The sequence below is a fragment of the Myxine glutinosa genome, chromosome 1, assembly GCF_964187855.1.
Source record: "Myxine glutinosa chromosome 1, kmMyxGlut1.1, whole genome shotgun sequence".
NCBI classification, from domain to species: domain Eukaryota; kingdom Metazoa; phylum Chordata; class Myxini; order Myxiniformes; family Myxinidae; genus Myxine; species Myxine glutinosa.
This window is the reverse complement of record NC_136261.1, coordinates 150,967,313-150,983,425: the sequence shown is the minus strand read 5'-3', so window position 1 is coordinate 150,983,425 and position 16,113 is coordinate 150,967,313.

Here is a 16,113-nt window from a genome sequence, read left to right as displayed (position 1 = left end):
GTATGCGTGTGAGCATGCAGGTGAGGCATCGACGGTAACCGGGTTAGCGGTTAGAGCGACTTATAGCCGAATCGGGCCCTCGGTGCGTGCCGGGCTTAGCGTGCCGCGAGAACCAGCGGGGATCCGAGCCACGGCGGGTTCGAAAGGACCGCCGTACGCGATCCACGCTGGGCCTTGCTTTGAACGGCCGCGTCCGTGCTCCACTAGGCGGAGCGGGCAGCCCGATAGGAAGGGTCGTCATGGCGACCACTTTTTGTTGAGGCATTGCGGCAGGTCGAGATCGGGCCATGGGATGGCTCCGTGCCGAGATGGTGCGTGGGACCTCGGCCCGGGTAAACCTCCTTCCCTGCACCGAATGCGGGACGTATCCAGCCGCTGGCACCAAACAACCCGCATTCATGGCTTGGCTGTACGAAGCCGAGCTTTAGAAGTAAATTGGCGCACCGAGAGGATCTCGTAAGTAGACTGTAAGGACGAGGATAGTGTTTTGGCCCCGAAATTAGAAAAACAAAATTTGATGATTGGCAAAGGATTGGCAGTAATGATTGGCAGATGATGGGTAGTAATTGGCAAATTTTTGATTTGTTGAAATTTGATGTGCAAAATTGGTAGTGGGAGATGCCCGATGTGGTGGGATGGCAACTCTGTCATCCCTCACAAACGTGTGGGGCAAATGCGCACTAGTTTATGGGGTTTATGGCAGTGAAAACTAGCCCGGGTGGGTTAGGATATTGTGTGTAGGGATCTAGCGAAGATGACATTAGGTAACGTTAAGGTTAGATAGTGACTGATACCTGTAGTGGGGACGTAGTAGCTTAGTGGATGATAATGACGAGGGAGCGCAATAGTTTAAAGGGACGACTGGGAAGCGCAAGTTTCAGAGGGGAGTAGTTAGATGAGATGATTGCACAGGTGTGAGAACTGGACAGGTGTGTGGAGCAGTGTATGAGTAGTGAGTGTTGTGGATCAGCGCAAATGCGCTTGGGGGAGAGAAGGGTGCAGGCGGCACCAAGTATGAGAGCACAGGTGTGCAAGTACAGGTGTGTGGAATATATGGAGCGGAGAATGAGTGGTGTGGAGAGAGTTGGAGTAAGTGGTACGGATGTGGTGTGCATGGTGCGAAGGTGTGGATGGGGGAAGAGTGGACCCCTTTCACGAGTACCCGGGGCGGGTAGTGTAAGTGTTAGGTAGAGGGTAAAGGTAAATTGTGGTTGGATATTGGCATTTGTGGTGCGGTTGCAGAATGGTATTGTGGATGGGTGCATTAGTGTTGTGGAAATGGCTGGGCGTGTAGCCTGTTAGTGTGTGTAGTTGGTTTGGGCACTCCACCACTGTGAGGATGTCGGCCAGGTGAGGCCGCAGGTGGGCTCTGGGAGCCGTTAGTGTCAGTGGATGCCTGAGGATCCCGGGTGTGGATCGGGCAGCCCGTGCCAGAGAGGGCACTGAGGGGGTGAGAGTGCGAGAGGGCCTTCCCCAGTTAGTTAGGTTAGGGTGAGGAGCAGGTAAGCTCGGGTGGCAACTACAGAGGTGGAGGTGTGCAGGTGGGTAGACCTGCTGGGAGAGCTACACGTCACAGCCCAGAAATTGTGCGAGGGCACCGGGAGATGAATCGGGGGAGTGAGACCCCAAATTGAGAAGCACCACAGTTTGGTCAATGGGAATTGGTTTTTAGAACCCATAGTGTAAGTTGGCCAATGGATTGGCAGGGAAAGACCCCGGGTAATGTAAAGTTGTTAAAGTCATTTAGGAAATAGTTAGGATTGATGAACCTGTCGCACCATACGCAGCCACTTACCTGAGGTGATGATGATGACTCCACACCTGTGTTCCTTTGTTCTGTGTTGCAGGAAAGGAGAATTGCTGTGTGGATTTGTGAGACGCATCACGACGTGGATGAGACATTGGGGTGATTCCATCTCTCCCTCCTTAGGAGGGACTGATGATGAATTGGTGATAGCAAATTTTGATGTTGAGTTGGAGATGGCAAATTTTGATGAGAGTTGGAAATGGCAAATTTGATTGGTTAGGAGGGAGAGAAGACGAATTTGGTTTATGGGAGGAACGGGGAAGACAGTAGGGACGTTTGTTGATGTGTAAAGTAGATGTTTATGGGTAGTGTTGTGTTTTGTGGATACAGTAAGGGGTAAGGGAGGGGCAATGTAGGTTACCTGGTGGGGGGGGGCGTACGGTAGGAACGTACCTGTCTCACCTGGTTCCCATGTGCCCCCAGTGTGCATTACCTTGTATTGCGTGCACTTTTGCGCCCTTACCACCTTACTCACTTGTCTTCTTTTGTCTCCCACCTCCGAGGATCTGGCTTTGGGGCAGAGAGAGAGGAGAGAGAGGTGCTGGCTCCGCAGTTGTGGGCTTGTACTTTCGCTGCTTGCTGCCTGGATCGATACACCATATGGACCGCAATTTTTGTGGCCGCCCACCATGGACCACAGTTCTTTTGCGGGCAAGCACCACCCGTTGATGGACCTCTGGGTCAACGTGGCACCTATGCCATACAGGTGAACCACTTGTAGTTGGCCCCCCTGACGGCCACAATTCAGAAATGGACGCGGTTGGCGCCTTTCTTTATTTCTAAAGAAGCCAGAAGGCCAAGTGCACTCCATGAAGGCAAGACCAGCGGCAGAACATCGGCCGGCTGCGACACCACCGGTGACCATGGACACTTGATTGTGCCTTTTTTTTTATTGAACACTTTATTGGTGCACCGGATGGTGCTGACTGTGTGTATGGGGTGGTGCTTTTGGTGCTTGGATGGGGTGCTCTGCACATTATTAAAGGCCATAGGGCCACAGGGCACTCGTGGGTTGGTGTATCGATGCTGGCATGCGTGCTCTCTCTATGCATAACATCTGCATGTGTTCCTCAAAGAACAGGTCCTGGATCGTAGTGTAAATATCAGTCAGTCTTGTGTAAATAATGCTCCCTACCGGCTGTATGTTTAGTTTGAGGATGCTTTCCGCGATTCGGTTATCCTGTGGGTGTGTTTCTGTTAGGAGAAGGGTGCAACGTCGCAGGGGGACATATTTACTCATTTGTGAACATCTGTAAAACTGTCGCACTCAGGGTTGAGTTAATAGTAGAGGGAACTACATCTGAGTGCCACACTAAAGTAGGTAAAAATTTATCGGGTCGGCACGCCCCGAGGTAGAGAAGGGTGCAATGTTGCGGATATGGGATTTACATCCATCCATATCCGCTTGTAAATATTCCCCTATTTCCTCAATACTTCCCAACTATCCCCAATCCCCCCATTCCCTTGTCCCATTTTCTGTAAACAACACTCTGTAGACCCGACCTTCCCCTATTTCCCCCATTAAATGTCGCATCCAGGTCCACCGCATCTCACGTAGACAACTATAGGACATCTTGCTAGTTATTCTTAGTCTATGTCAGTTAAGGACTCGTTTCCATTAATTCTGACTCTTCGTTGCACCAGAATGTGATTGTATGGCACCGTTAGGAAGTTTAGGACCTCCCAATACCTCCCCGCAGCTCTTCCTCACGGTTCAACAACAACAACAACAACAACGGCGGCGGCGCGGGGAGTGTGCGTCCTCACTCCGGCTTGGTTGGTAGGGTGTGTTGGGAGTGCACCATGCCTTTCCAACGAGCCGCCATCGAGCATGTGCTCGACGGGGTTACCAGGTAGGGGCTCGCTGTCAGCTCCTCGTCAAGGGCGGAGCCCGGTAACCCCCGCACCCAATAGAAGCGGCGGACCGATCCCATCTGGGGCGGAGCCAACGAGCCGAGGGCGTGTCACTCCCCGCTGAGCATGCGCAGAAAGAGGGAGGTGACGTCAGATGCGCGCAGAGCTGAAGGAGAAAGGACGCACCCTCCGAGCGCCGAGAGACCTCCCAAAGACTGAGCTGTATCCTGTCCCTGAGCCAAGGTGCACCTTGTGCTATCGACTGCCTGTCCTTCCCTGCCATCAATCCCTGTGTAAGTCAGTCTTGTTCCGTTTGTCTGTGGTCTGTCTGGGATGGATAAGATTGTCTAAGTGCCTATCTCTTCTGTGTCTTTACCTCATTACCTTGTAATCTACCCCTTTTTCTCCCCCACCAATTATATCCTCCTCCGGAGGTCTTGAGAACTGTACCCCTTGTGTCGTTTCATTTATCCCAGTCGTTGTGTCCTTTCCAAATCATTGATTTAGCATAGCGCGACTTGGTCAACGTCGGGTGGATTCGGGTGAGTTGGGGAAGAATCGGGGGAATTGTTAGGTCGCGGCAATACCACCGCTCGGTAAATAACATCTAATCCGCGATCCGTAACTATATATATATATATATATATATATATATATATATATATATATATATATATATATATATATATTGTTGTGGTTTTGAGAACCCACACTTGTTGTCAATATCACATCATTAAAAGTTAACGGTAGCACCCCATAGATAGGCCACAAGCAACACGTAGGTCACCATAGGACATCAATTTATTTCTTAGTATGTGTTAGATGAGGCCATTTTCCAATAGTTGAATCTGCGTTGCGTCGATCAAATAAGAGTAGGCCCTTTCGTCCATTTTGCAGCCTCCCTCCAAGTGACGCCATTAAGCGCGCTCCCCAGTCTGTGCCCCATGGCCCTTCCCAATTTGTTACGTGCCTTTGTTAGCAGCGTTCGCTGCCTTTGAGCGTGAGCTCGCTAAACGCCGCCATAAGCCACGAGGTGAAACCCGGAAAAAGGGGGCGGAGTACCAAGGAGGAGGTGTGGCCACATCACCCAGCCGTCAGGGCGGGGCCGGTAAGCGATAACTAGCCAACCAGGGCTGGAGTGACCGCCTGACAGGGCGTGGTTGGGGCTCGCGGAGCGTTCGCTGGCTTCACTTATAAAAGCCAGCGCACAAAGCCCTATTGAGGACTTATGCAGCGGCGCTCGTTAAAGAGGACTTACTCGCTGGCGCTGATTACCAGAGGACTGCGAGGAAGCGCGCTGATGAGAGGACGGTGCGAAGGTCGACCTTAGGACGGTGTGGAGAGGACAGGACTTGCACAATTGTCGCTTGCGTACAGGACATTGGGGAGGCGGCGTTTGGCGTGAGTCGTTCGCAAAGTACGTATGCAATATACCAGCCTTCCCCCGTGATATAATTGTCCGTTCGCATTGCGTTACGCTATACGAAGAGCTGCCTGCCGGGTTTTCCATCGCCTGGACCGGAGCCGGACTGGAGCCTGGACGCGCTGGTGACCATCAACCTACCATCTGCAATCCCCGTGTGAGTGACTGTATGTGAGACGGGCCCGTTTGTCCAGGGAGTAAGTTAAGCCTGTAATTAAGACTGCCCTGTGTGCTTTTCCTTCCTCTTTCTTTCATGTACATTTCTTTCGTTTCCTCTTCTTCTTGTTCATTTGTTAATAAACCCATCTGTTCTTCCTATTTTCCTGGTTTCCTCTCCATCCGATCGCATCAGTCTTTTCTCTAATTGGGTAAGCATGGCACGATTAGGAACCGCTAGAATCGGGTCTAGTCACCTGTTAACAGCTCGGATCGCGGATTGCTATCCGCTCGGCATATTCCATCAATATCCGTGATTCGAGTGGGAGTTATTCCCTCGTTTCCGGTCGGCGTTAGTAATTAGGTAGTAGCGAATCCCTAGGCCGAACAAACCCTACCTAACGCCGTGCCGGGAAGGACGTTATAACTTCCAGGACTCGCGTCGGCCAGATAAGAGGACAAGGGGATTAACCCCCTCTTGATAAGGGGAGAGCCGACGTCGGAGATCCGCAACAATATATATACACACACATAGGGCAAAGGGGGGCATTAAGCTCCAGGGGGCATTAGGCTCCACTACATTGTAAATGCATTATATTTACCTTCAAGATTTACAATGTAGTGGAGCCTAATGCCCCCTGGAGCTTAATGCCCCCCTTTGCCCCCCCCCCCCCCCACACACACACACACACACACACACACATATATATATATATATATATATATATATATATACACGCACACACCAAGAAGCTCAAGATGAATAGAAGTAACACATGACAGCAATGCATATACTCAAAATTTCTCTAATAAAATAGATAAATGAGGTCTCTGTCAAAAACTGCCACCACACTCCATGTTTTTAATGGTTACTTAATTAGTATTGTTTTTTTTCTACCTAAGGCTCGTAGTTGAACTGCCACCCACACATCTGACGCACATGTACATATACAGATGAATATATACGAGACAAACACGGCCACTGAGCTTGGAGGAAGTGCTGTCACTTCCCAGGGTACTCTGGGTACCAGCGACGTCACAACAATGCTATGCTTTTCTCACCGCACTCAACGAACCTTTCCTCAGAGGAAGCAGCAGATACCATTAAAAAAAACGTTTTTGGTTCGACGCAGCCTGGATTTGAACCGCTGACCTTCCCAGACTCGGAGCGGATGCTTCTTCATCCTAGACTCGGAGCGAAATTTTTTATAGCTTTAACCAGACTTGGAGTGACCACTGAGTCTGCTTACGTAATATGTATACGAGGTTAAGGTAGCAAAGATAAAAGCTATTTGGCCCAACTTTCCATTACCATATCGACATGACAAACCTTCAATCTATGAGCATGGTTAATTGGCCCCCGTCGCACCGCGGAGCGAAAGGGGGACTATGGTTTGTCCGTCCGTCCGTGCGTGCGTAAGCGAAGGACCGCATTCGAATTTGGTGTGTGTGTGCAACCCACGTCAAAATCCAAGATGGCCGCCGCCATGTATGTCTGATGCCATGTATGTCTGAACCTTGTGAGCGGAATATCTTGAAAAATAAGCGAAGTACCAACTTCTAATCTGGTGTGTGGGTGTATCTAGGCATAAGGAAGAACGCTATTGAAAATTGGGTCGCCACGTCAAAATCCAAGATGGCCGCCGCCATGTATGTCTGAACCTTGTGAGTGAAATATCTTGAAAAATAAACGAACTACGAACTTCGAAACTGGTGTGTGGGTGTCTCTACGCATAAGGAAGAACGCTATTGAAAATTGGGACGCCACGTCAAAATCCAGGATGGCCGCCTCCATGTATGTACCTGAACCTTGTGAGTGAAATATCATATCATAGTATGTTTTCTGCGTCTTCCACTTTGTCAACTCACATCACTTCCCCGACGGGGGACCGAGGCGTAACGCTTGTTACACAGGTAAAAATGAGCAGGATATTTATGGCACACAATTGCCCACTCTTTAAAAAGTTGTCGTTAGACATGTGGTCATCTGTCAGTATAGACGACATGCTCTGTGATGCAGCACCCCTTCACTGCCACATTTTACCCCATGCACACAAAGTGAAAAGCGGGGCTAAGCAATTGGTTCACTCTGTCTGTCTAGAAACGTCAGTTTATGATCGAGGCACAACTTGATTTCAATTAAACGTTATATTTTGAACACTATTTGTTGTGAAAATCAACCAAATCCACAACTCGTCCCATAGATAGGTTTAATCTCAATAATGTAGCGGTTACCGCTGGATGCACACAATCGCCTTGCACCGGCCAGAACACGGCCAGACGCGCCTCTCCCGGGCATGCCCGGACTCACTGTTCCCGGGCACGCCCGAACCTCCCGGGCACGCCCGGTCTCGTCTTTCCCGGGCATGCCCACTCTCGCCTTTCCAGGGCTCGCCCAGAGCGTCCGGGCATGCCCGCTATCGCCTTTTCAGGGCTCGCCCAGAGCGTCCGGGCATGCCCGCTATCGCCTTTCCAGGGCTCGCCCAGAGCGTCCGGGCATGCCCGCTATCGCCTTTCCAGGGCTCGCCCAGAGCGTCCGGGCATGCCCGCTCTCGCCTTTCCAGTGCTCGTCCAGAGCGCCCGGGCACGCCCAGCCTCGACTTGCCAGGCCGCAGCCAAACACGCCCGGGCAGGTCCAGACTCGCCTTTCCAAGGCTCGCCCTTGACACCCGGGCATGCCCGGTATAGCTTTTGCCGGGCAAACTTCCCGACATAAATGTGTATATATATATTGCTGCCCGATAAATAGGCTGGTCAGAATATCTGAGCTGTTTTGTTTCAATAAAGCAACTCGGACGAATTCCGTCTTTGGTCGCGTCAATTCTTTCGACTCGCGTTGGAGCGCAGTTCCTTCATTGGTGACCTACCGACATGGATACGGCAGTGACGCTTAAACTGCCTACCTTCTGGGAGGCTCACGCGGCTGTTTGGTTCGCTCAGGCGGACTCTCAGTTTGCCCTGCGAGGCATCACCGCGGACGACACCCGCTTCCACCATGTTGTGGCGGCGCTCGGTTCCGCCACCGCGGCCCGCGCCTTGAGCCTCCTCGAGCACCCGCCGGCTGCTGACAAATACGACGCGCTGAAGACACTCCTCCTCGACGCTTTCGCCCTCTCACCGGCGGCACGCACACGGCACCTGCTCGCTCTGCCCGAGCTCGGCGACAGACGCCCGTCCGAGCGCATGGACTATATGCTCTCGTTGCTCGGTGAGCACTCTCCGGATTTTCTGTTCCGCGAGCTGTTCCTTCGCCAGCTGCCTCACCCGGTACGCCTCGCCCTGGCTGGCACGTTGATCACGGATTCCCGCGCCCTCGCCAGGGAAGCCGATAAGATCTCCTCGGCGGGCCAGCACATCGGCGCGGTTACCTGGAGCCCGCCGCCGTCCGAGACGACGCCCGAGCGCCCTGCGCGGTTGGAGGCCGAACTGCCGGTGCAACTGGCGGCCGCCACGCCGCACCGCCCGCTTCCGACACGACGGCCGGGGCCTCCACCTGACCGGGCGTGGTGTTATTACCACGCCAGGTTCGGACACAAGGCTCGGACGTGCCGGCCCCCGTGCACTTTCGGCAGGTCGGGAAACGGCCGGGCCGGCGTTCATTCCCAGCCATGAGCGCCGGCCACTCGGGCAACTTGCTGTTTATTCGGGACAAAGCGTCTGGGCGGCGTTTCCTGTGTGACACCGGCGCCCAACTGAGCGTCATACCCGCCTCCGAGCAGGACAGGCGGGACGCCGTTTGCGGCCCCTCTTTGGTCGCTGCTAATGGCTCGGCCATACGCACTTTCGGCCCACGTGTCGTCACCCTCTGCTTCGGCAGCCAGCGTTTTCAATGGACTTTTGTGACCGCCTGCGTCCCCATGGCTTTGCTGGGCGCCGACTTCCTCTGCGCGCACGGGCTGCTGGTCGACGTCAAACGTCGTCGCCTTGTCAACGCCGAGACCTTCAGCTCCCTGGCGTACACGATGAGCAGCTCCGCGCCGACCGAACTGGCGTGCGCCCTCCCGGTAGCGAACGAGTTCGCTCGCCTGCTCGCGGAATTCCCGGCCCTCACGCGGCCGACGTTTTCGGCCGTCGCGGTGCGGCACGGGATCGAGCACCACATACCCACTACGGGCCCGCCGGTCTACGCCAGGGCCCGCCGCCTCGACCCGGCCAAGCTCGCCATGGCGAAGGCCGAGTTCGACGCGTTGGAGCACCTCGGCATCGTGCGGCGCTCCGATAGCGCGTGGGCCTCGCCACTGCACATCGTGCCAAAGCCGGGGGGTGGATGGTGCCCGTGTGGCGACTACCGCCGTCTCAACGACGCTACCACCCCCGACAGGTACCCGATCCCGCATATTCAGGACTTTTCCGCCCGTTTGGCGGGACGGGTCATCTTTTCGAAAATTGACCTGATACGGGGCTACCACCAGGTACCTGTCCGGGCGGCCGACGTCCCGAAGACGGCCGTCATCACGCCGTTCGGCCTATTCGAATTTTTGCGGATGCCGTTTGGCCTCAAGAACGCGGCCCAGGCGTTCCAGCGCTTGATGGACGGCGTGCTGCGCGACCTGCCGTTTCTTTTCGTCTATCTGGACGATATCCTCGTCGCCAGCACGTCCCGCGCCGAGCACCTCCTCCACCTCCGAACACTGTTCGGTCGCCTCAGCGAGCACGGCTTAATTGTCAACCCGGTCAAATGCCACTTCGGCGCAACGACCGTTGACTTTTTGGGCCACCGCATCACCAAGACCGGGGCCGTGCCGCTGCCGACCAAGGTCGAGGCCATCACCACGTTCCCGCGTCCCCGTTCCATCAAGGCCCTCCAAGAGTTCCTCGGCATGGTGAATTTTTATCACCGATTCGTGCCCCGCGCTGCTCAGCTCATGCGGCCCCTTTACGAGGCCCTCCGGGGCACGCTGGCCAAGCATGACATTGTTTGGTCCGCGGCCATGGACGCGGCCTTCGCCAGTGCCAAACGGGCCCTCGCCGACGCAACGCTGCTGGCTCACCCGGTGCTCAACGCGCCCATCGCCCTCACTACGGACGCCTCCAACTACGCGGTGGGCGCCGTCCATGAGCAATGGGTGGACGGGGTTTGGCAGCCACTCGCTTTTTTCAGCCGGCAACTCCGGCCGAACGAGTTAAACTACAGCACGTTCGACCGCGAGCTGCTCGGGCTATTCCTGGCCGTTCGCCATTTCCGACACCTCCTGGAGGGCCGCCCGTTCACGGCTTTCGTCGACCACAAGCCATTGGTCTACGCAATGGCTAAGGTCACGGAGCCGTGGTCGGCCCGCCAGCAGCGCCACCTCTCCGCCGTGTCGGAGTTCACCACGGACATCCGGCACGTCGCCGGCAAAGACAACGCCGTGGCCGACTGTCTTTCTCGGGCCAGCGCGAACGCGGTCCACCTCGGCGTGGACTTCGCGCTCATGGCGGCCGACCAGACCACCGACGCCTCGGTGCAGGCACTCCGTGCGGCGGACACGGGCCTCCGCCTGGCCGACATTCCCTTCGCGGGCACCGTCCTGCTCTGCGACGTCTCCCAGGGCCAGCCTCGCCCCATCGTGCCCGTTTCCTGGCAGCGCCGCATCTTCGCCTCCATCCACGGCCTTTCTCACCGGGCCGGAAAGCTTCTCAGAAGCTGGTGTCGGCGCGTATCGTCTGGCACGGCCTTCGACGAAACATCCGCGACTGGGCCAACGCCTGCACAGCCTGCCAGCGGGTCAAGGTCCACCGCCACACCCAGGCCCCGCTGGCACCTTTCGCCGTGCCTGAACGGCGTTTCGACCACGTACACGTGGACCTGGTGGGTCCCCTGCCCCCGTCGCGGGGGTTCACCCACCTGCTCACCATGGTGGACAGGACCACCAGGTGGCCGGAGGCCGTGCCCCTCGCCTCCACCACCACCGCCGACGTGGCGCAGGCGTTCATCGCCACCTGGGTCGCGCGCTTCGGCGCACCAGCGGACATCTCGTCCGACCGCGGCCCACAGTTCACGTCTGAGCTTTGGCGCGCGGTCGCCCGTTCGTTGGGGGTCACGCTGCACCGCACCACGGCCTACCACCCCCAAGCCAACGGGTTGTGCGAGCGGTTTCACCGCTCCATGAAGGCCGCACTCATGGCCGACCTTCAGGACGAAGGTTGGGCCGACCGGCTGCCGTGGGTCCTTTTGGGCCTTCGCACGGCCCCCAAGGAAGACCTCCAGGCGTCCGCCGCCGAGCTCGTCTACGGCTAGCCGCTCCGCGTCCCGGGCGAATTCGTGCCCGACGCTACCAGTCCCTGGTCCGCCGCTCGCCAGCGCTCGGACCTCCAGGAGGCCGCCCGACGATTTGCCCCCATGCCGACGTCCCGCCACGGTGGCCCCCAGTCCTACGTCCCCCCGGCACTTCGCACAGCGGAGTACGTCTTTGTGCGTCATGACGCGCACCGGGGGCCACTCCGGCCGCCGTACGACGGGCCCTTCCGGGTCCTGCGACGGGGCGACAAGTCTTTCATCGTCGACTTCGGCGGCCGGCCGGACCGGATTTCTGTGGACCGCCTCAAACCGGCGCACATGGATGTAGACCGACCACCACGGTTGGCCCTTCCTCCGCGGCGAGGCCGCCCCCCGTCCACAGTTCCCCCCGCTCGACCACCCACCACCACGTCGGACCCCTCCCCACGACCCTCCAGGGGTCGCTTCGGCCGGGTCATCCGGACCCCCCTTAAATTGACCCTGCCGGTGCAGGTCGATTCTGGAGGGGTGTGTGGAGCGGTTACCGCTGGATGCACACAATCGCCTTGCACCGGCCAGAACACGGCCAGACGCGCCTCTCCCGGGCATGCCCGGACTCACTGTTCCCGGGCACGCCCGAACCTCCCGGGCACGCCCGGTCTCGTCTTTCCCGGGCATGCCCACTCTCGCCTTTCCAGGGCTCGCCCAGAGCGTCCGGGCATGCCCGCTATCGCCTTTTCAGGGCTCGCCCAGAGCGTCCGGGCATGCCCGCTATCGCCTTTCCAGGGCTCGCCCAGAGCGTCCGGGCATGCCCGCTATCGCCTTTCCAGGGCTCGCCCAGAGCGTCCGGGCATGCCCGCTCTCGCCTTTCCAGTGCTCGTCCAGAGCGCCCGGGCACGCCCAGCCTCGACTTGCCAGGCCGCAGCCAAACACGCCCGGGCAGGTCCAGGCTCGCCCTTGACACCCGGGCATGCCCGGTATAGCTTTTGCCGGGCAAACTTCCCGACATAAATGTGTATATATATATTGCTGCCCGATAAATGGGCTGGTCAGAATACCTGAGCTGTTTTGTTTCAATAAAGCAACTCGGACGAATTCCGTCTTTGGTCGCGTCAATTCTTTCGACTCGCGTTGGAGCGCAGTTCCTTCAATAATATCTTTACATCATCCTGTAAAATACACCATGAAATATATATATGTCAGGATCAAGGCATCATATGAGAAAGATTGGATATATCAGTTAATGCAAGCAAGCCTAGAATATAAGTGGGTACGTACCATTCAATTATACATGTCATTGTATAAAGTTGCAGGAGTGGCCCAGAGTCACGGACGTCCGAGGTCTTATAGACACCGCCCAGCGGTTTAAGTGAGCATCACACCTGGGTTCAACTTTGGTACATTTTCACCACATTCTCCCCGCCGTTAGAACTATGCTGCCACTAGGCAGGAAGCGAGCGCGCGTCAGCATTAATGGGTAGAGGAAGTCATTATATCATTATTGGGGTGTCAAAGAAATATTCCTATTGATTCTTGTCTTTGCGCAATTGTTTTATGTTTCACACTCTGTCAAAGCGTCTTCAGGGCTTCCTGGAAAGCGCTGTATGAAATAAATCCATTATCATTATTACAGGTCAGTCGGTCCATCCGTAGCGGTCAGTGTGGCGAATTACCCTGCCAGCACAGGTTCGGAAACTACCGGGTACGACGTCCCCAAACCCGGAGTCCTCTGCTTCGGAGTAGCCGCTGGAGGCAGGTGTCGGAGGGGCACCTCAGTGCCCTCACCAGTGCCCTCACCGCTTCAGGCAGGGGTGTATCAGGCGAAGGGAGGGACGGCAGATGTTCCCGAGGCGCACTCATAGCCTGGTTAGCAAACATGTCTGATACCGGCAGACGATGAGCCTGTGGGTCACAATAGTCTAGTCTCACAGGCCTATGTGCTGGATAAGGTGTACCTTGGGTGTGCTCGCTGTCAAGGTGTACCTTGTCGATATGCAACTCATTACATAAGGTGTACCTTGCATGTGAGGTGTACCTTGTCGAAGAGCGAATGTCCATTCGTCGCAATGCAACTCATTACAGGCAGATGTGTCGATGTGGAAGATGTGTAAATCAGTAAGCCATGTCCATTCGTCGCAATGCAACACATTACAGGAAGATGTGTCGATGTGGAAGATGTGTAAATCAGTAAGCCTCTTTACAGTAAGCTGTAACAGTAAGTAAGATTACATGACAGGAGGCCATTACAGTAAGTCCATTACAGTAAGTCTGTACCTGCCATGGCTCCCAAGGGTACATGGTCGATCCACGTTAGATCCATGTCATGGAATTGCCGAGGGAGAGAACCGACGAGAGCCATAACGAGAGTTACTCGATACCCCGGAGTCCCCCTTTTGAAATCACGAGACTCGAGCGCCCTCTGACGGCAGCGCGTACGAATTACAAGCTCCGGCAAAGTTCTACAAGCAAAACGTTTGCCACGAGTGCCCTCCGAAGGCTGCCCGAACGACCGGCATGGCAGATTACGACGACGCACAAAACGACCGAAATGCGCCTTCCCAGCGAAGCGTGCAGAATCTCCGCAATCCCGTCCTGCAGCACAGCGCTCAGAGGATCGGAGAAGACCGGCTATACCGGCTACCGAGAGAACGTCCCGGATGGATTGTATCCATGGCCCGTCCTATTGACTACCGTCCCGGAGGGATTGTCCCGGATGGATTGAGAAAACGTCGAGATCGAGAAATGGAAAACGTCCCGGATGGATTGGCCATCCATGGCCCGTCCTATCGACATACCGAGAGGATATACCGAGAGGATGGCCCAGATGGATGGATCGACATACCGAGAGGATGTCCCGGATGGATTGGCCATCCATGGCCCGTCCTATCGACATACCGAGAGGATATACCGAGAGGATGGCCCGGATGAATGCATCGACATACCGAAAGGATATACCGAGAGGATGGCCCGGATGGATGGACCATCATCTCACCCCCTCACGCATCCACCCCCCCCCCCCCCCCCCCCGTTGTCAATTTTGAGATAGCAGCCGCGCACCGCGTACCGAAGTCGAGCGACCTTCACAGTCTGGGTCAGAGGGAACGCAAACAGGCAGCGGCCGGGCGAGGCGTCTCGCAGTCTCGAAATGTGTCGTGGAGGCGAGCCAAGAGACCTGTCCTAGAAGCAACAAGCCCAGAGTCAAGGGCGATCCGGCGGGCCGGCGCCCACGTGGCTTGCTCAGGAGACGAGGGAGTCGGGCGCAACGCTCAATGTTACCGTCTCACGGGGTCACCGTGCACTCCCACATGCCCCGTGCCTTATTGATTAACGGCATAAGTCCTCGATGTTGGCTAGTCGCCCTCGAAGGCCGCCACGTTATGACACGCACTCTTGGGCAGGGGCGGTCAGATTGAGTATTTCTGCTATCTGTAGAGGTACCCAGGTAGACGAACTCAGGTAGACGTCTCTGATGACGCAAGCGCGGGAAGCAGTTAATGGCGCTGTAGAGCAAACGCGTGATTTAGTCGATGACATCATCAATTGGTTCGGGCGCGTGCGGGCGGGTTTGACGGCGAGTTCCAGCTGAGCGGTATCCCCAGACGGAGTAAAGTAGCACACCGAAATCTATAGTCTCGCGTCCATTGGGCTCCAGCATTCGAGCGGGCTCGAGATTGGTGTACGAAATACGAACCCGGCCGACGAGTGAAATGTATTATCTAGGGCGCACTGCGTACGAGGGAAACCGAAAGTCGAGCTCGGCCCGTTGAACCAGTGCGGCTCGCCGAGTCGAGTGGGCGAGCACGCCGAGTCGAGAGGGCGAGCACGCCGAGTCGAGTGGGCGAGCATGCTTGGCAGCGATAAACTGCACAACCTGAAGTAGCGTCTCGTTTGATAGCTTTCGGGTCAAAGGATCGAATACATATCACGCCCTGAAGTAGCGTCTCGTTTGTTAGCTTTCGGGCCGTGTTTTGTCCGGAGTTTTAGACATAGTTAGTCATATAGAATACATATGGTATACGATCATCTCTCATAAGCATAAGCCCGAGTGCCGTGAAAGGCTATGAAGGTCCCGCTCGACGTCCTTAGAAACTCATCCGTGCTGCGACGAGTCCTCGAATGGTGCCAAGCGAGCCTCCATTGAGGCGATTCCGGGCAGCGGAGTTCGCCAGCCTCGTTGAGTAGCCACATGTAGGTGGGATTCCGGCGAGCCGCGATCAGAATCGCCGGCCTCGCAGAGTGGTGCCCGTGAAGGGCGCAGTGCGCGATTTGCGCGTAGGAGGTGATTCCACCGAGCAGCGATTGGAATCGCCGGCCTCGCAGAGTGGTGCCCGCGATGGGCACAGCGTGCGGCTTCGCGTAGGAGGTGATTCCACTGAGCAGCGTTTGGTCGGGTTGTGCCCGCGATGGGGCAGCGCGCGATTCGCGCGTAGGAGGTGATTCCGATGAGCAGCGATTGGAATCGCCGGCCTCACAGAGTGTGCCCGCGATGGGTGCAACGTGCGGCGTCGCGTAGGAGGAGGTGATTCCGAGCAGCGATCGGAATCGTAGGCCTCACGGAGTAGTGCACGCGACGGGTGCAGCGTGCGGCGTCGCGTGGGAGGAGGTGATTCCGAGCAGCGATCGGAATCGTAGGCCTCACAGAGTAGTGCACGCGACGGGTGCAGCGCGCGCGAT